We start from the raw sequence: 21125 nt of genomic DNA on the forward strand, positions 1-21125 counted from the left end.
AAAAGACATCATACACGTATGACGTCTCACTATGTGATTTTGGCACCTCAGGGCTTCAACCACCAAACAGAAGTGATCTACATGCCATTTGAAAGTGAACCACCAAGTTTTATCCAATTTGGATCATAAAATCCAATTCCCTTTCAAAATTTTGCCAAAAGCCGGAACTGGACTAAATTTGCCAAAACTTGACCAAATGGGATCCAAACTCAAATCCAAGCATATGATAATCATGTATACACTATCAGCTACAAGCACAACCAATATGAAGTCATTTTGACACAAAAGACATCATACGCGTATGATGTCTCCAGCATGATTTTGAGCCCATTTTGCATATTTTTTCACCTACCTTGCATCCTTAGGCCCTGAATAGCTCATGTTTCAATTTTCAAGTCATTTGGATAGTTAAAAGCTTCATTTCGGCTTTCAATACTAAAAAGACGCTAACTTCTGAAATTGGAGTTACAGGATCCATGGATTCCACCAAGTCATCGGCAACGAAGAGAAAAAGACCGACAATCAAAGATGCTATTGCAGAAGCGGAACCATTTGACATTCCAGCAGAAACCCTCAAGCCAACCAAAACTTGGGTGGAGGAAGCAGTATTGGAGAAAGAGGGAATAAAGATCTACCAGGGGACTTTCAGAGATCCTCAAGGGCAAGCGGTGGATGTACCGATGATCCCACAGGAATTGGTAGATTATAGCAGGTCAGAAGACATCAGCAGGTACCTGGAAAGGGCAGACTTGCACAGTTTCTTCACCTCGAGACCATCAGGTGTGGATACAAGAAGAGTGTACGAGTTGGAAACATCCATTCAGAAGGATGGAAAAGCCACATTGACAGCCATGGATGGAGAGAAGGTAGAAGTACAGATCACTCCACAGCTAATTGCAGACGCATTGAAGCTGCACAACAAAGAGAGCTCGGTTAGGGAAAGAAGGGAGGCCATAGAGGTCTATGGGCCCAAGAAACAGAATGTGACCTATGGAGATATGAAGAACCCAAGAGTGGAAACCCTTTGCCGACTGTACAACCAATTTCTTCATGTTTGCAGTAAAAGACCGCAAAAGTATACGACACCACCCCATGCCATTGTGACCACCATCACATGGGCATTAAAGAGCAATATGCCAAAAGAGGTGAATTACGCTCAACACATCCAAGAGCAAGTAACTGCCATGCACAACGAGAAGCCAAAATACATAGGAGGAGCGGAAATTCTGACAAGAATAGCTTATGAAGCTATTGGAGCTAGAGATCAGTGGCCAAAGGCTCCCTCCCAGAATGAGTGGCTTAGAGAAGCCGACGAGGAGGAAGAACAGCTCGAAGTATCCAAGAGGGCATCCACAAGAGCACGCCGGAAACTAGAAGTAGTTTTAGAACCTGAAAAGGATGTGGACGAGCCACTTAAGAAGAAATTAAAGAAGAAGGTTGCTCCCAAGCAAACCAAAAGTCAGAAAGTGGCAAGAATGGAAAGATTAGTGGAGCAGTTTAGAGCGGAAAGAGCTCTAAAGGGTGACTTTGAAGAAAAGTGGGTGCCAGACCCCACTAAAGTCGGAACTAGCTCAGCCAGGCCAGACATTGATCAATACGATGAATATATTAAAGCTTATGAGGAGTCAGAGGCTATTTTGGAGAAGCAACCTGTCGAGCCATACACTGAAGAGGAGGTACAACAATTAAAAGCTGAGCTGAAAAAGGACGACAAGGGGAAAAGGAAAGTAGATGGGTCTACTAAGCCTCAAGAGAAAGATGGGCAAGCCGACAAAGGGAAAGCCAAGGAAGCTGAGGACAAACATCCCTCTATGACTGATGTACCAAGCTCGAAGAAGACGGAAAAAATTAAAGAAGAGACCACAGTAGAGGTGGACACAGATGTTTTGGAAAAGCCAGAAGCCGAGACCAAAGAAAAGAGGATAGATCCAGTTTAGCAAAAGAGAAATGATTATGAGGATCTGGTAGAGATAGGATACACCGAAGAAGATGCCCTTGAGGCAGTTTATGGGATCACCCTACAAAAACAAGATGAACGGAGAGGGATAGAGAAAAAGACAAAGAGTAAAAAAGAAAGTGAAGAGAAACTGGACGAACCGAAAATACTAGAAGAGCCAAAGCCAGTGGAGGTGGTGGCGGAAAGAGCTTTAGAGTTGACAGATGATGATGAAAAATACATGCACATGATCCATGAACTGCTCAGCAAGATAAAAGAAAGGTCCAAGGCAAAGGAAGTAGAGATTGAGACAGGCAAACAAAGGGAAGCGGAGTTGCAGAGAAATTTAGAGAACTCCATGACTGAATCTAAAAGTCGTAAAGCATCACTCTATGACACGGAAAACGAGAGAGACGGCTTGATACTCCAACTAGCCGAGGCTTCAAGAGAAGTAACAAGTGCACAGGAAGCAAGGGAGCGGATAGAGGATGAGTTGGAGGCGGCTAAGGATGAGCTCATTGAGCTAAGGGAAAGAGTCGAGCTCCAAGAAAGAAAAATCACTAGACTCAAGTCTACCCCTAGAGCTAGCAGAGTAGGAACCGAACAAGAGGGAGCTATCGTACCAGTTTTGGAAGACCAGGTCCGAAGCTTACAAAGAGAGCTAATATTAGAGCAAGTGCAAAGGTTGCACATTGCGGAGGGATCATTGGCCGCAGAGGAGAGGCTCACATTAGAAAATCAAACACTACGGACAGAGAATGAGGCCCTCCGTAAACAGCTCCAAGATCTACAAGAGCAACAAAGAAGAGAGACAGAGACACCACACGAAGAATCACGTGGAGCAGCCATAGAGCTACCAGAAACTGGAGAGGCAACCACAAATGACGATCCAGCCCCAGCTCAAGAGGTGGCCTCGACTTCAAGAATCTCTGAAGAAGAAGAACAAAGGCTCCATGACCAAATAGAAAAGTCAACAGAGGAGAGTGCCAAGGCGGAAATGGAATGGGAGAGGAGACTCCTAATCTCCATTAGACTTTAGGGACTAGACACAAAAGTGCTCCATGAACAGTGGATGCAACCCAGCCTGCCTTTCCCTTTGATGAAATTTGAAGTGCTAAAGATGAAAAAGAGACTAGAAGGAGAGCAGTATGTCGCTCTTTACGAAGGCGACATCACAAAGGAGGAACAATCAAAGAAGATAGTAGATTCACAACCTAGATGGAGGAAAGGTTGGCTGAACAAATACCCAGCCTACCTCATCTACTTGGTGGAGGCACCAAAGGAGATCCGGGAGGATGCAACCTTCTGCCCGGTGCCAAGAGTCAGAAACTAGAAAGAGCATGGCAGGATTGCAGAAAAGAAGCCAAATTGGCTTAATTATCCCAGGATGCCAGGACCAAAGGCAGGAGAGAGAATAGGTAAAGCCTACATGGTGAAAACCCTAATGGGCACCATCAAGCTCTTTACTGGCTCTCCTAACCTTTCATGTCAGATGCTCAAGAAAATCTGTAGGACTCTCTTAGCTTGCATTGAAGTGTTCGCGCCAGATAAATCCACGACCTCGAGTCTACTATCGACGGCCGACACAATGTCTGATATGATGTACGATCTTTCATTGCAGCCTTCTCCAAAAGTGTTACACCTCCTATACCAAAGGATTATGTTTTTGCCTAGCTTCCACATGCAAACATTCAAAGAAGCTTTCTACACCGGCTTTTTCACCCACGAAAGCAAAATATTCGGCCCAACCTTGACCATCGACAACATACGATACGAATCACATTTGCAGATGCTCAAGACGACAAGACTTTATTGACCAAGCATAAAAGTCATGTCAGGGACGACATGAACGCGGGGGGGGGGGGGGGGGGGGGGGGGGGGGGGGGGATCACACCCACATTTTTGCTCACACTCATCATTTTGTAACCATTGATTGTAATAAATGTCTTTCAGACATTAATTTTGATTTGAGCAATTCATTAAGTAACGGGACTCAATTGAGTTTCCAGCTTGTAATCCCGAAGTAATTTCACTTGCTGATGTAATTAGTTAGAGATGTTCTCACCTCCAAGGCTGAGGTATATAAGCCAAAGTTTTTGTAACCTAAAAGGAGACATTATTAATCAAAGTGAGTTTTTGAGCATCGTGACTGTGTCTGAGAGAGAGAGAGAGAGAAAGAGAGAGAGTCTTATCTACTTGCTACGCGAGCTACGGAGCCGCCATTGGAGAAGCGACACCGCCATTGTGTTAGCAACGGCGAGAGCTATGCACATATACCAAGAGTGCGTGCTATCGGCTTCTATGTGTGGTAAGTTCCTACGAGCTTCGGTGTGAGTTTTCTTCCAACTCGTGTGTCAGAATTGAGCGTGTGGCATATCTATAGAACCACAACAAGTAGAGCGACACATTAGTACCATCGGGGTCAAGTTTCGGTCACTTGTATATTTTGGCCTGTCTTCATACGCGTTTACCGCACGGAGTGGTTATAGGTTGAGTTTGCAGTTCAAGTCTTTAGGATGTTGTTCTTACCTAGTGTATAGACTTCCCCTTGAGTTTGAGATCGATTCAATGATTCTAGATCTTGTTTCGTATAGCATTTTTTCGTAGTACGAATTTCAGCCACTTGCATATTTTAGAACTTAGATTTGATTTCCTTAGTAGTGATTGTCATTAGAAGGTCGAGTAGGTGATTTGACACCCACCTAGTTGTTTCCATGCGCCTGCGGGTCAAGCTCCGTCCTCGTCTGACAAATTCTGTTGCTGGTTGAGTTCTCGCTATTTAGCTTCCGCTAGCGGCGTAACCGCCTTAATAGACACCATGCTTTGATGCTTTTCCATTTTGTAAGGAAGCCGCATACTCACACACTTGGTCCACTTCCTCCTCAATTTAGTGTTCAAAGCCACCAACTGACCAAAAGATATATTTGCCTTTTGATTTCGTATGTCGTTGACAATATAATAGTCTTCAACACCTTGGCCAAGGGGGTAGTCCTTCGCACCAATCTTCCTTCTTCGCCACCTCTTGCTACTCTCTGGTTTGTCTTCTACCTTAGCCTTTCCTTTCCTTGCTCTTGTTTCCCTCTCTTCTTCTATCTCTTTCTCTCTATCATGCCTAGCTCTCTTATTCGCCAAAACATCCACATCTTGATGCTCAAGAGTAATAATGTTAATAGCCCTACCTTCTTCATTTTCAGGCAAGGGTTGAGGTTGTTGTTGCGGCGGCAGTGCTTCTAGTGCCTGCTCTTGATGATTTTCTTCTATTCTCCCTCGACCACGTCCATATAAGGGGTATATACCGCCTCTCTCCCTTGGTGGTTCAGGACAATCAGGGATGTAGTCACCCTCTTCATCACAATTGTAGCATCTGCCCTGTAGCCTCCATCCCCTACCTCTCCCAGTTGGCCGCTCTTCTCTTTGGTTCCTATTCATTATGTCAATTCGTAACTCTTGCAACTGACCAACAACATCATGCAACACCCGAGCCATACCTGGATCCACTATAAGAGATACTTCACATTAGCGACGCTCAAAAGTGAAAATTCACGGCGTCGCTATCAGCATTGCTATGAGCGTCGCTAGTTTATTTTTTCATAGTGACGCTAGCGACTCCGATAGGGGTAAAAAATAAACCGAGAGCACCCGAAAACTCAGACCTCAAATCTGAGTTTTCGGCGCTCAAGCAAAGAGGTAACCCGCACTCTCCCTCTCTCTTTTTTCCTCCACATACACACACACATACACATACACATACACGAGGAGAGGAAGGAGAGACAGGTATGATCCTTCCCTCTCCTCTCTGTCATGTTCCCTTCCCCTCTTTCTCTCTCTCTCTCGCTCTCTCTCTCTCTCACCACACACACATTGAGAGAGAGAGAGAGGAGAGAGAGAGAGAGAGAAAGAGAAGAGAAAACAAAGACAAAGAGAGAGAGAATAAAAAACCAAAGAGAGAGAGAGGGGGGGAGAAGATGAAAGAGAGAGGTAAGGGGAGAAAACAAAGAGAGAGAGAGAATAAAAAACCAAAGAGAGAGAGAGGGGGGGAGAAGATGAAAGAGAGAGGTAAGGGGAGAAAACAAAGAGAGAAAGAGATTAGGTTAAAGTTTCAATTAAATTAGGTTAGACTACATTTAGATTTATGTTTATGTTGAGTTTAAGATTAGGTTAGATTTAGATTTAGGCTAGACTTATAATTAGGAAAGTATTAATGATTAGCTAGCTATGCTAGATTTAATTTAGATTACATTTAGGTTTAGGATTTAAGATTGGATTAGATTTAGGTTTATGTTGAGTTTAATATTAAATTAGATTTAGATTTAAGATTCAGACAAGATTTAAAATTAAGTAGATTAAATTTAGATTTAAGTTATATTACATTTAGGTTTATGTTAGATTTAAGGTTAGATTAGATTCAAGTTTATTTTGAGTTTAAGATTAGATTAGATCTAGATTTACGTTCAATGGACTAACTTTTTTTAGATTTAGTTAGATTTTAGTGCATGTCAATGAATGCGCGCTTTGCCCATAGAGAAAACACTAGTTACACAACAATATGTATATTCCCATCAGAATCTGACACCTGTTCTCTCACACACTAACCATATTCAATTAGCCGCGAATCACCACATGTTCAATTAGGTTAGATTTAAGATAATATTTTGGATTGAGTTTTTATATTAGAGTCTACCTTTGGGATTACGGTAAAAAGATTAGAGTTAGAGGAACGGTGATCCCTCTCTTCCTCTCTATGGATGCAACCTTAAGATGGAAATCTTTCAACAGCATGATACTCAGATTGGAGGCCAACATGTAATATGCTAAGTAATCCCTCGAACAGAAATACTATAAAAAGATGTTAAGATGATGTGAAATTCTATAGCTAGAGAAGAGACAACGGGGTTTTGTCCACTACATGCACTATCATGTAGACGTGGGTGTGTATATTTCTCGTACCCACAAATATAGGCATTGACCAATAAAGACGATATTATAACCCGGTGGTTCTGATCTTCGTGCACCTCTAGGTCGAGGTGTGCAGGGATTGGACATGACTAGGGAATGTGAGGTAGTTTACAGTGTGAACAAAGAGAGAGAGAGAGAGAGAGAGAGAGAGAGAGAGAGAGAGAGAGAGAGAGAGAGAGAGAGAGAGAGAGAGAGAGAGATAAAAGATAGAGGATGCCAATAGAAGATTAAATTTATGTCCAGGTTATAAGGTTTTTACCCTCATTATGAGTACTGAGGAGGATGTGGGGTGGTCCAACCGAAACACCTATCTCTCAATGAGGATCTTATGTTCTTGTAATCAATGCAAGCATGCTGTGCGACGGACAAGACGTGTTTCTTTGCAGCACGTTAGTGAATTTGGTGATTTCAATCCATCTATTATAGATTGATTTGTTTCCAATTATAACTTGTTGGACTCTGGCGTTGGCCAACAAGCAGCAATCTTCCAACCCAATAGACGTTGATGGACCGCTTTTGACGTGTACAAAGTAGCACTTATATGCATGGTCATATGTACAGAAAGATTTAAATACATGAATTTGGAAGCTTTGCAACGTGGTTTCAAGTTCAAAAAAAGATGCAACGTGTACACATTGTGAATAGTCAGGTTCGCGCGCTAGCAGTCGAACACATGTACATGCCCGTATAGGGTATCGTGGGCTTGGATATGGTTTTAGGTGGTTTATTTTGGTTCTAGATAATGTGCTTGAGATTTTTAGCATGTAAATAATGCAAGTGACAAGTGTGGGTACTCTCATCCCGCTCGAGAAGTTTGACACATGCGATAACTGTCTATTTGCGGCGCCTGATTTGCGGTGATGCGTGCACCGCCCTAGAAGTGGTCAAAAATAGAATGTGGGGATGTGGAAAAGTTCTTTGGGTATTGAGGATAAATCCTAAAAAAATTGGTGAATCTTAGAGTCCGTTTGGGGTTTTTCCCGTGATAAATGCCCGTCGGGGGTCAAAACTGGCCAAAACTAGGCCAAAAAAGGTCAAAAAAGGTGTGAAAAGGCATCAAAGTTCCACATCAGTGACGCTGCCGTGAGTGCTTGGGCTGAAGGATTTTTTTGGAATCCAACTTTTCACTCTTTCACCTCTCTGTGTGGGGAAGGAAGCAGGGTTCCAACAGGTGGTCTAGTGTAGTCCCGTTGCGTTCCCGTCCTGTTTTCGAGTGTATAGAGGAGTGAATGAGAGCTTTCTCTCTTCAATTTTGCACTTGCGAGAGTCTATGGAAGTTCTGAGGTTTCCATGGATGTGTGTGTGCCAGGAATTGAGGGAAGAAGGTGCGGCTTTCTGCAAGACTATGTGACCCTATATCGGTGCCATTTGGGTTGGCGCTACTCCAAAGAGTACAACAAGATGGAGTTTGATGAAGCTTTTGCAATGGTTTGAGAGTGTAATTTTGTGGCTGGATTTTTTGGGTTTTTGATGGTTTTTCTTGTATATTTTGGTCACCATCAAGCGTGATTTCAAATCTTGATCACCTCGACTCACCTTGTAGTGTCTGCGGGCAAGCAAGGGCTTGTAGGTCGAGGTGTTTGGAGTTTGAATTGAGCTTGTGGGTAGAATTCTTAGGGATCTTTTGAGTGGTGGTGAGTGAGGTGAGGAATTTAAGTAAATTACTTGTATTGTGTTGAGTTTTCTGGGTGTGTGAGTGTGCGCACGACATCTTTTGCTCCATCATCCTTTGGCGATCCCGTTGGGGAGCGGAAATTTGCCGGTTGTGCACCCAGGTGAAGCGGTTTTGCTATGAAGTTCGAGCTTCATTGAAGAAAAGTGGTGTTTTGGTTGAGGTACAAGACTTCAACTTTTGTGGAGTTACTCATGCAAGGGATAAGCGACTCCGAAGAGATGGCTTATAGGCGGCCAATGTTCACAGGGAAGGAGGATGTGAAGGACTAGATTGCGGATTTCGAGTGGCATACGCTTATTATGCACATTGTGAATGATGATGCCAAGCTTCATGTATTTCCTCTTGCGCTCAAAGGAGAAGCTCGGGAGTGGTTTGAAGGTTTAGAGGAAGAAAAAAGCAAACATGAGAGCAGGTGAAGCTGGCAATTTTTGACAGGTTTGGAAAGAAACTAACCGCAATAGAAGCGACAACAAAATTGAGAGGTTTGCAGCAAGATGTTCATGCTAACTTTAAAGAGTTTTTGCAACACTTCAAAGGGCTTTGGGTTCAATTAGAGGCGGCATCCCAAGTACCTCCAGGGGATTTCTTTAAAGTATGTCAGTTTATGGATTGTCTCCATCCAAGTGTAAGGGAGAAGATCGATCAAGAGGATCCTACTACATTTGAAAGAGCTGTGGAAATTGCCGAGGCCAAGAGCAAGAAGATCAAGAGAAGGTGGGAGCAAGGCCTGACACATAATGAGCCAGTTGTGGTGCAACCAATGGTCTCTGTGACAACGGATGATAGAGTGGAGCGAGTGGTTCAAGGTCCAGATCCCGTTATAGCCCGGGTTTTGCATGATCTTGCTGGTCAGTTGCAAGAATTAAGAATTAACATAATGAATAGGAACCAAAGAGAGGAGCGGCCAGCTGGGAGACGCAGGGACGAAGGCTACAAGGTAGATGCTACAATTGTGATGAAGAGGGTCATTATGCCCCCTGATTGTCCTGAACCACCAAGGGAGAGAGGAGGGATATACCCCCTATATGGACGTGGTAGAGGAAGAATAGAGGAGAATCATCAAGAGCGGGCACTAGAAGTGTTGAGATTATATGTGAAGCTACTCAATATATGGCTTCTCTATATATGGCACCCAGGTCTCCTCTATATATACATCATCTCATGTGTGTATTCTACACACTTTGGGGTTCTATTTCTGTGCTCTCTCTTTCTCCCTCAACATGGTATCAGAGCAGTACGTTTTTGTTTTTGATTTTTCTACTAATTGAAACCAATTTTGTAAAAACCACCCGCTATAGAGACCGAAATCAATGTGGTCTACAACTTTGCAGAAGGAGATTTTTTCAAATTCTGCATCAATTTTGAGTTATCGTTCGCGGACTGCGTACATACCTGAAAAGCAACTTTCTCTTTTTGTTTTTGATTTCTCTGCTAATTGAAAATGATTTTGCAGAAACTACCATTGTAACAGACCGGAATGGATGTAGTCTGCAACTTTGCAGAAAATAGTTTTTTCAAATTCTGCACCAATTTTGAGTTATCGTTCGCGGACTGCGTACCTACCTGAAAAGCAACTTTTGCTTTTTGTTTTTGATTTCTCTCCTAATTGAAAATGATTTTGCAGAAACTACCCTCACAAGAGAACGGAATCGATGTGGTCTACAACTTTGCAGATGAAAGTTTTTTCAAACTTTGCACCAATTTTGAGTTATTGTTCACGGATTGTGTAGATACCTGAAAAGCAACTTTTGCTTTTTGTTTTTTATTTCTCTGCTAATTGAAAACGATTTTGCAAAACTACTCGTGAGAGAGAACGGAATCTATGTGGTCTACAACTTTGCAAAAGAAAGTTTTTCAAATTCTGCTCCAATTTTGAGTTATCGTTCGCGGACTCCGTACATACCTGAAAAGAAACTTTCGCTTTTTGTTTTTTATTTCTCTACTAATTGAAAACGATTTTGCAAAAACTACCTGCTCGAGGGATCGGAATCGATGTGGTCTACAACTTTGCAGAAGAAAGTTTTTTCTAATTCTGCATCAATTTTGAGTTATTGTTCGCGGACTACATACATACCTGAAAAGTAACTTTCGCTTTTTGTTTTTGATTTCTCTGCTAATTGAAAACGATTTTGCAGACCCGAAAAGTAACTTTTGCTTTCTGTTTTTGAGTTTTCTCCTGATTGAAAACGATTTTGCAAAAACTACTCGGGAGAGCGACTAGAATTCATGTGGTCTACAACTTTGCAGAGGTAAGTTTTTTCAAATTCTACACTGAGTTTGAGTTATTGTTCGCGGACTGCGTACATGTCCAAAAAGCAAGTTTCGTCTTATGTTTTTGATTTTTCTGCTAATTGAAAACGATTTTGCAGAAACTACCCGTGCAAGGGACCGGAATCGATGTGGTCCACAACTTTGTAGAAGGAACTAGCCGCTGCAGGCATCGGAATCGATGAGAAACTCTTTACTTAAGCCATCGTAATCGATGTGGTCTATAACTTTGCAGAAGAAAGTTTCTCTAAATTTTGCACCGATTTTGGGTTATCGTCTTAGACTGCGAATATGTTTGACAAGCAAAATTTTACCTTTTGCTTTTGATTTTTCTCATAATTGAAAACTTCTCGATTATATTTTTTCTTCATCAATCATATATTTGTTACTGACGTAACTTTGCTGCAGAAACTAGTTACATATCGTTCCGATTCAGTCAAGTAGTTGATGATCGTCCAAATTCTATCGAGCTATTGTTGGTACATGATCTTTTGCTATATGATATACTCGTTCATTGATTCTCGTATAATTATTCTTTTAGAGATATAGTTTCGTCGTTTTATTGATAATTTCTCGTTGATACCATTGTGATTTTGATGGTACCATGATGATGTTTTGTTAGTACTTTGGTCATGGTGATTTTTGTTGATACCATGATGATATTTATTGATACCATGGTTATTCTCGGTGATGCCACGATGATGTTTCGTTGATACCATGGTTATTCTCGGTGATTCCATGATGATATTTCGTTAATTCCATGGTGATTTTTGTTGATACCATGATGCTGTTTCGTTGATACCATGATGTTGTTTCGTTGATGCCATGGTTATTCTTGGTGATGCCATGATGTTGTTTCGTTGATACCATGGTTATTCTCGGTGATGCCATGATGTTGTTTCGTTGATACAATGATTATTTTCGGTGATATCATGATGCTTTTCAATGATACCATGATAATTTATTCATTTTTACAATGATGATGTTTTGTTAATACTTTGATGATATTCATTGATCACTACGTTGATAAATGATGTTTTATGTAGTATATACACATATCATTTGCATCACGTAATCACGCATCTTGTACTTTTACGTTCATACTCTATGTACCATATGTTTTCGTACGTGCGTATATATGTCGTCAAAAGAGTGGCGTCGCGAACCATCTCTTATGACATTGTGAACGTAAATTATTTCACTAACGATGCTAATATTTTTCATGACTATGTTTTTCTGAGTCTATGATCTATGTAGAATTCATCAAAGAATTGATTTTATGAAGACAAACTTGGTGACAATAAAAGATTTATGAAGATATTTTTGGTGATGTCATATTGATGAAAACATGAAGATATGTTTGGTGATACGATAGTGATGACAAGCTACATAGCAGATTCATGGAGACACTTCTGATTACGAGCTAATCGATAGCCTTTACACCTCTTTATTGAACCTTTGTATTCATTATTGTATTTGATAGGATAGGAGTAATGTAACTCCTCATAAAACATTCATTGTAAAAGGAGTGATGTAGCTCCTCATAAAATATTCATTGTAAAGGGAGTGATGTAGCTCCTCATGAACATTTGTATATTCATAGATTTTTATAATATAACGGTGGGTGTATATAGAGCTGTGGGTTTTTCCCTTGATCCCCCAAGGGTTTTTTCATCCACAGTTAGGGACCCTTATTTGAGCGGGGGTGTTGAGCTTATATGTGAAGCTACTCAATATATGGCTTCTCTATATATGGCACCCAGGTCCCCTCTATATATACATCATCTCATGTGTGTATTCTACACACTTTGGGGTTCTATTACTGTGATCTCTCTTTCTCTCTCAACAAGAAGCACCTCCGCCGCAACAACCACCACAACTGTTGCCTGGAAATAGAGAAGGTAGGGTTGTCAACATCATTACCCCTGAGCATCAAGATGTGGATGTTTTGGCCAATAAGAGAGCTAGGCATGATAGGGAGAAAGATAAAGAAGAAGAGAGGGAAACAAGAGCAAGGAAAGGAAAGGCTAAGGTAGAAGACAAACCAAAAAGTAGCAAGAGGCGGCGAAGAAGGAAAATTGGTCCAAAGGACTACCTCCTTGGCGAAGGTGTTGAAGACTATGATATTGTCGACGACATACGACATCAAAAGGCAAATATATCTTTTGGTCAGTTGGTGGCTTTGACTGCTAAATTGAGGAGGTAGTGGACCAAGTGTGTGAGTACGCGGCTTCCTTCCAAGAAGGAAAAGCGTCAAAGTATGGTGTCATCTTTGAGGGTTGGTCACCCAGTGGATACGGTGCCAATAGTTGAAGCTATTCTAGGAAAGAAGACGGAAGTGCAAGCATATGTGGATGGTGGTGCCCAGGTGTGTGTCATGACCGAGGCTATCATGAAGGAAGCAGGCGTTAAGATGTCAGTGAATGCTTCGATCTGTATGAGGATAGCCACCCACAAAAAGCCAAGGTGTCTTGGAATAGCTGAAGATGTGAAGATAAAAGTCTCGGGGATTGAGTGCTTGGTTGATTGCTACGTGATGCAAGCGGGTGAGAATGCTTTTCCGATCATTTTAGGGAGGCCATGGCTTATAACCCTTGGTGATAACAAGGATTGGGGCACAAGCTTGATCACCATCCCCGACAAAGATAAAGGAAGGACCATTGTCTAAGACACACGAGAGCCGTACACAGCCCCTATTGGAGATGCAAGATACAGATTCGACAGAAACTACGTCATACGATAGTGATGCGTCGTCTACGACATGAGAATAAAGTGTAGAGGAAGGATTGATGAAATTATGTCCTGATCTTTTGGGGATAAGTGTTGAAAAGGAAACATCAATGCATGATTTGAATGTCAAGGAGAAGAAGGATAGTTTAAAAGCCATTGTAGAGCCTGCCAAAGTGAATGTAAGGAGCATGCTAGGAGAGGACTTGACAGAAAAAGGAAAAAAGGAGTATGAAGACATGTTCAAGGAATTTCCAAAGCTATTCGCCACTGAATATACAGAGTTGCAAGGAGCTAAAGGAGTCGAGCATAGAATCAATCTAAAAGAAGTTGCCAAGCCAAAGGTTCAAAATCTTAGGAGGTTGGGGGTCATTCATGAGAAGGCACTTCATGAAGGGGTGACGAAGCTTTTGGAAGCAGATTTCATCTTTCGAGTGGAGGAGTCTGAATGGGTCTCTCCAGTTGTTATTGTTCCCAAGAAGAACGGAAGATTTAGGATATGTGTTGATTTCAAACCTTTGAATGCTGCCACAAAAAGAAATCATTATCCACTACCCTTCCTAGATGAAATCCTTAATCAGGTTGCCGGTCATGAACGTTACTCAATCATGGATGGATTTTCTGGCTACTTTCAGATCTTGATAGCGATTGAAGATCGATTGAAGACGAACTTCATTACTCCTTGGGGTTGTTTTGCCTACAAAAGAATGCCTTTTGGGATGGTTAATGCATATGCTACCTTCCAAGGATGGATGAATAGAGTGTTTGGTCCCTACTTGGGTAAGTTCATTCGTGTTTTCATGGATGACATTGGGTGTTATAGCTCAAGGGTCACACATTTGGAGAAGCTGAGGTTGAGTTTTGAAAGGCTTCAAGAAGAGGGTGGGAAACTCAACCCAAAGAAGTGTAAATTTGCTCATGCCAGAGTCCATTTGCTAGGACATGTGGTTTTATAAAATGGAATAGAAGCTGACCCAGAGAAAGTTAGGGCTTTATTGCTCATGGATCCGCCCAACAACACAAAGGATTTGGCATCATTTGTGCATAAGCTCAGGTACTTGTCACGTTTTTTCTGGATGCTATGTCAGTATGTGTATCCTCTCCAGAATTTGAGTCAAAGAGTTCAAGGGTTTGAATGGAATGAAGACATGCAACAGGATTTTGATGGCATCAAGGAGGTATTGTGTGCTTTACCAATAGTGAGTCCTCCTGACTTGTAGTCGATTTTCTATGTATCTATTAGTGTGGGGTCATTAGCTTTTGGGTCGGTTCTCTTACAAAATCAAGGAAGGAACTTCAAGTCACTTTATTTTGAGAGCAACATGAAGAATGTAAGCGAGTTCTCCTACACACAAATGGAACAGTGGGTATTTGCCTTGGTTCTTGCATGTCGAAGGTTCAAAACCTATTTGTTGCCCCAAAAGTTCTATGTGCTCAGCACATTGAATCTTTTTCCAGATGTAGTAGAACATTTGAAGCCTAGCAAGCGCATCTTAAAGTGGACTTTGGAGCTTCAAGAGTATGAGTTTGAGTTTAAAGTGGATCATTCTGTTAAAGCTCACTTGGCAGACATAGTGGTACATAAGGGTGGGGAGCTTCCATCTTACCCAAGGGTTGACAAGGATGATCATGAAGAGGAAGTAGATATTACAGATGCGTATACAATGATGTTTGATGGTGCATACAGGAAAGTTCTTCAAAAGGCAAGTGGTGGGGTATTCATTAAGAACCCAAAAGGCGATGTAATTTTTTCTAGACCTGAAGATCTTGATGAAGCTGAAAGCAACAATGAGGCTAAGTATCTCACGCTTTTCCTTGGGTTGAAGCAGTGTGTTGAGTTTGGACTGAAGAGGGTCATTTCAAAAGGGGATGCATTGCTTGTCATAATTAATCAATATCTAATTCTCCTAAATGATTTTCTCATGTTAAACTGATCATTTAATATGGGAAAGTGCCAGGGGAGAAAAAGCTAGAATATTGGTTAAGCTAGTAGACCGGCCATAGTAGGGATCCAAAGGGGGGGCCATCTGCAAAAGATCCATGTGAAACAATGGGCTAAAAAGACCCTAAGGTTCAGCCCATTAAGACTTCCAAAATGCTAAGGTTCCAAAATTCAAAGGTTATGTCCAAAGGTCAACCTTAAGGAATTGGATGCTTTGTGTGTGACCAAAAAAGTCTTGCATATCCCTACATAGAAGAGGGCGAGCCTAGAAAGTAGGGGATGAGAGAGAAATCCACACACACACACACACACAAGCCCCCTTTACACAAAGGAAATGAAGGAGACATGTCAGATGCCTAAGCTAGTTGCTCCCAAAGTGTGCTCAATTCCTATTGGATGACCCTTGAAGTGGACCAATGAGAATTAGGCTAGAGTAAACTTATCCTAATTAATTTTAAAATACTTAATAAAAAGAACCAATGAAAATTAAGTCTCGTGGATGATTATGGCCAGCCCGTGAAGGGGTCCAATAGGAATTGAGCAGCCCAATGAGCTACTTAATTCATATTGGTAAGAAAGGGGAAAGGTCCAATGGGGATTTAATTCATTTAAATCAATTAATTTTAATTGATTAATCTCTCACAAAAGAGGAAAGGGGGACAAATGTCAGAAGGCTATCACTTATGCTGCTTAATAGCCATTGGCTTGACTTGGGGAGGTCCAATGAAGGAAAATCAAGAGCAAATAGCAAGAGGGCTCGCCCAAGAGAGAGAGGGGGCTGATTTTTGCAAGGCATTATCACACACACACTCACACAATATCATGTGTAAAGAAAGATAAGACTATCTCTTCCCAAGCTTTAATGGAGATCTCATCACCTACTCCAAGCTTGTGAGATAGAAGCCTACATCAACACACTCTTGGCATGTGGATTCAAATCCAACCAAGAGCCAAGCTTTAATGCATGCTCATCTCCTCTACCAAGATAATTACTAAGCTAAGCTATGCTAATATGAGTGATTATGTGAGGAGATGTACATCTTTCTCGTAAGATACTCCTTCTTCCTCTCAAGCTACTCTCATACCCTGCTAGCTCTCACCATCTTCTAAGGTGTGTGAGGTATTGGGTCTGAGAACAGGGATAATTAAATTTGTGTTTGCTACGTGTTTTGCTTAGTGCATGAAGCTTTCATCTTCATTGCACTAGCTAGTCTTGAAGGAACACAAAGAATTGTATTGTACAATGTCTCTCCTGATGGGAGAAACCATAATACAAAGCCTTTTGGAGGGGGGACCGGCTCCATGCAAATCCGGTCTTCAACTGTTGTCAATAGCGTAATTTCTCTCTCTTTTGAAAGTATTGTTGATGCTATCTAACTAGGTGTTATGCTTTTTGTTTCTCTCCCCACCCAAGCACTCTTGTAATTCTGATTAGGAATCTATTCTAATGAAATGCCCACTATGTTCATGCTAATTTCCACTACACACAAGTTTTTAGGCAATTAAATGTTACATTGGTATCAGAGCACAAGGTTTCTCTTTTCTTGCTCAAGAAGGGGGGTCCTCAAGCTAGCTATAAATGGTTGGTATTATTAATTGCCTATGAGTAAGTAGAATAGGGATTTTTCAGCCTTGCAGTGCGCCTGCCTTAGTGCAGTTAACGGGGCATCACCGTCGAGAGCTATGGTCTTAATAGTGGAGTCCTACGGGGCTTGCCTACGGCTTAACCACTATTGAGCTATTAGAAGCTTGACAGGAGACGGTGTTGTTTTGGTGTTGAAAGACCCTCTCTTCTATTCCTTGCAATTAATGGTATTCGAGCCGCGGGAATAGTAGCTTGAGTTCTTTTTCTAAAGGGGTAAAGAGGAGTAGGAAATAGGGCTTGAAATGCCAAAGTACACCTAAAAGTTGTTAGAATGGATGACAATAGTAAAGAGAGTGAAATTAATGTTGATAACTTTTATTTTGCTAATGAGCAAGCTACTAATGATGCTCCGATGCTTGTTAACTATCTTGTTTCTAGGTTTCAATAAGCCATGGGAAATCCATCTCTCCAAAGCGAAGTGCAACAGCAGCTCCGTGCTCACGGGATTCTCAAAGTTCATCACCATGACGAGAGAACACCTAGGAAGCCTCCTTGTGAGACTCCCAAAAGAGGTCTCTCTCTGATTCGGGAAGAAGAAGAGAATCCGTACGAAGGGCTCAAGAATTTACTTCTTGATGATGAATCTCCTTCCCAAAGGAGAACTCAAGAGCCTCCACCGAAGGAACGAGAAAGAAGTGAGTCTCCCGCCACCTCGGCGGAGATGGCTACACGAAGACGGCGGGCTAAACGCTCTCCATCACCACCAAAGCGGAGAAGACCATCACACTCTTCTCCACGCCATAATTCAAAGAGGGATGATAAAAATCAAGAGAAGAAAAAGGTGAGAAAGAGGACACCCTCTTCTCCATCTTCTTCATCCTATTCCTCTTATGAAAGTGATGGTAAAGACGACGAAGATCAAGACAAGAAAAAGGCGAGAAAGAGGTCACCCTCTTCTCCACCTTCTGAAGAAAGTGATGGTGCAACCTTTGAACCATCAAAAAGAAGAGGCCATAGGAAATCCTATGCCGCATGGAAGAGGTCATCCAAGATGAAGAAATTCAAAGAGGGAGGGAAGAGAATCTCTTTCCTTACCTATGATGGTACCTTTGGTGCTACGGACAAAGTCTTGTCCTTTATCCAGCAATTCGATGCGGAGTTTGGAGATGAGGGCTTCACGGAGTCCTCTAAGCTACGCCATGTAGCTATGCACTTTCAAAAGTCCGCCAGGCAATGGTGGTCTAGCCTACAAGCCAACGGTGAAGCTCCACGAACATGGAAAGCTTTAAGAGCTTCCATTATGAAGCAGTTTTCGGCCACCGATGCCAAAGACAAAGTACTCACCGAATGGCAAAGCTTAAAGCTCTCTCCCTATGAATCCATCCACAAATATGTAGACAAGTTTTGGGACCTACAACTCAAAGCCACTGTCTTCAAAAAGCTGGATTTTGGAGAGCAAAAGCAACAATTTTGTGCGGACTTAATCGAAGAAATGGCGGAGTATGTCAACTCCCAAAGGCCACGTACCATATCGGCGGTAATACACCATACTATGGTGGCCTCATGAATCAATTTCCAAATGGGGGCTAAAAGAAATAATAAGCCCCCGGAAAACAAGGGTTCCAATGAGCCTAAGGGGAAGGACAATGTCCAAAAGTGTCCTAAGGGCAACTCCAACAAAGCTAAAGAGAAGGGAGTTTACAAAGGTAAGAACAAACTCTCTTCTGAAGAGCTTGAGAGTTATCGCAAGGATAACCGGTGTTTCAAGTGCGGCGAACAAGGGCATGCGTACGGCGCTTGTCCCCAAAAGAACAACTGCCAAGATCCTCCTAGAGCTTCCTTGGTTGAAATCCAAGAGGAGGAGACTCACCAAACTCATCACAAAGGATCTCCTCTATGCCATGCTTGGGGAAAGGTAAGAGAACATGATGCTTTTATTCTCTTTGACCCTGGTTCTACTCACAATTTTATATCTATAGAGTTGGCTACCAAGCTAGGCATACAATCCTACGAGATGGGAGATGTCCTCCCTGCAGACAGTGCCTTCAAGGGGCAAGAATCTTCAGTCACTCCCTTAATCGAGAAATTGAGGCTTCATGTCCAAGGCTATGTGGACAAAGAGGACTTCTTTATTTCTCCTCTCAAGCATGAGGATGTAATCCTAGGGGCACCATGGTGACTGCCTGGCTGCCGATGTTAAATTTCTTTAAAGGAGAATCTCCTTTAAGTTCAGGGAAAAAGACATGTATAGAGATGCCAAGGAAATGGGTAACACTATTTCCATTGTATATACACCAGCTTTCAACAAGTCAATAAAGAGCTCTATTTCCGTGTACATGATTTTTGTTAAAGATTCTCAAAATGAACCTAATGCTTTAGCAAAAGAAAATAAAATCAACCAAAAGGAATTAGAGTTATCCAATTTTCTCAAGGGGTTTCAAGATGTTTTTATTGATGACATCCCTTGTGAGCTACCTCCTAAACGAGGTAATGATGACCATGCAATTGAACTTCTTCCAGGAAGTTCACCGCCTAACAAACCTCCTTATAGAGTTTCTCAAGCTCAACAAGAGGAGATTATGTGGCAAATGCATGAGTTAGTTGAGAAGGGCATGGTTAGGCCTAGCTCATCTCCATTTTTCTCACCTGTGCTATTAGTGCAAAAGAAAGACGACACATATCGTATGTGTGTCGACTATAGAGCACTAAATAGGATCACTATCAAGAATAGGTTTCCGTTCCACGGGTAGAAGACCTATTTGATAAGTTACAAGGATCGACCTACTTCAGTAGGATTGACCTAAAAAGTGGCTATCATCAAATAAGGATAGTTGATCAAGACATTGTAAAGACCACATTTCGCACCACATTTGGTCTTTATGAATACATTGTCTTGCCTTTTGGCTTGACCAATGCACCAGCCACATTTAACCGCTTGATGGAGAAGCTGTTCAGGACTCATCGAACCTTCATTGGAGTGTTCTTTGATGATATTATCATCTACTCTAATTCATTAGACGAACACATTCAACCGCTTGATGGAGAAGCTGTTCAGGCCTCATCGAACCTTCACTGGAGTGTTCTTTGATGATATTATCATCTACTCTAATTCATTAGACGAACACAAGCAACACCTCCAGGTAATATTTCAAGTTTTAAGAGAGAATAAACTTTATGTTAATCGAAAGAAAAGTGAATTTTTCTTGCAAGAGATTCAGTATTTAGGTCACATTATCTCTCAAGATGGCATCCAAATGGATCCATCAAAGTTGGAGGTAATAAAAGGATGGCCTAAACCAAGGAATCTTCATGAACTAAGAAGCTTTATAGGTATGTGTGCATACTATAGACGCCTCATAGAAAAGTTCTCACAAATTGCGGGACCATTACATGACCTAACAAAGAAAAGCGTTAGGTATACATGGTCTGCTAAGGAGAACAATGCTTTCAAAAAGCTTATCTCTCAACATGTGCTTACACTACCGGATCTCACAAAACCATTTGAGGTCCTATGTGATGCTTGTGGTGATTGCCTTGGAGCTGTTTTGCTCCAAGAAGGGCACGCCATAGGCTATGAGAGTCGAAGGCTCGACCCTGTTGAGCAAGCTCTAGGCATATATGAAAAGGAACTCCTTGCCGTTCTACATGCCTTAGACTCATGGAAGCACTATTTATTGGGGACTCCTTTCATTCTGCGAACGGATCACCAAAGTCTTAAGTACTTCATGACATAGACCAAGCTCTCCGACAAACAAATGAGGTGGTCAAATTTCCTTTCGCAATTTCATTTTCATATTGCTCACATTGCTGGCAAGCATAATCAAGTAGATAATGCACTCTCAAGACGGCCGAGAGTGAATGCAGTTTCCATAGCAACTCACAATGATCTATCTTCAATGATAGATGAGTACGCTGTTGTCCCGACTTTAGAGATGTGATTTTATCCCTTGTATTAGAGGAGAAAGAAGAAGCATTTACTTTACAAGATGGTTATCATCTCTATGGCAATAGACTATGTGTTACTAACTCACTACGT

The sequence above is a fragment of the Adiantum capillus-veneris genome, chromosome 11, assembly GCF_014529385.1.
Source record: "Adiantum capillus-veneris isolate H3 chromosome 11, ASM1452938v2, whole genome shotgun sequence".
NCBI classification, from domain to species: domain Eukaryota; kingdom Viridiplantae; phylum Streptophyta; class Polypodiopsida; order Polypodiales; family Pteridaceae; genus Adiantum; species Adiantum capillus-veneris.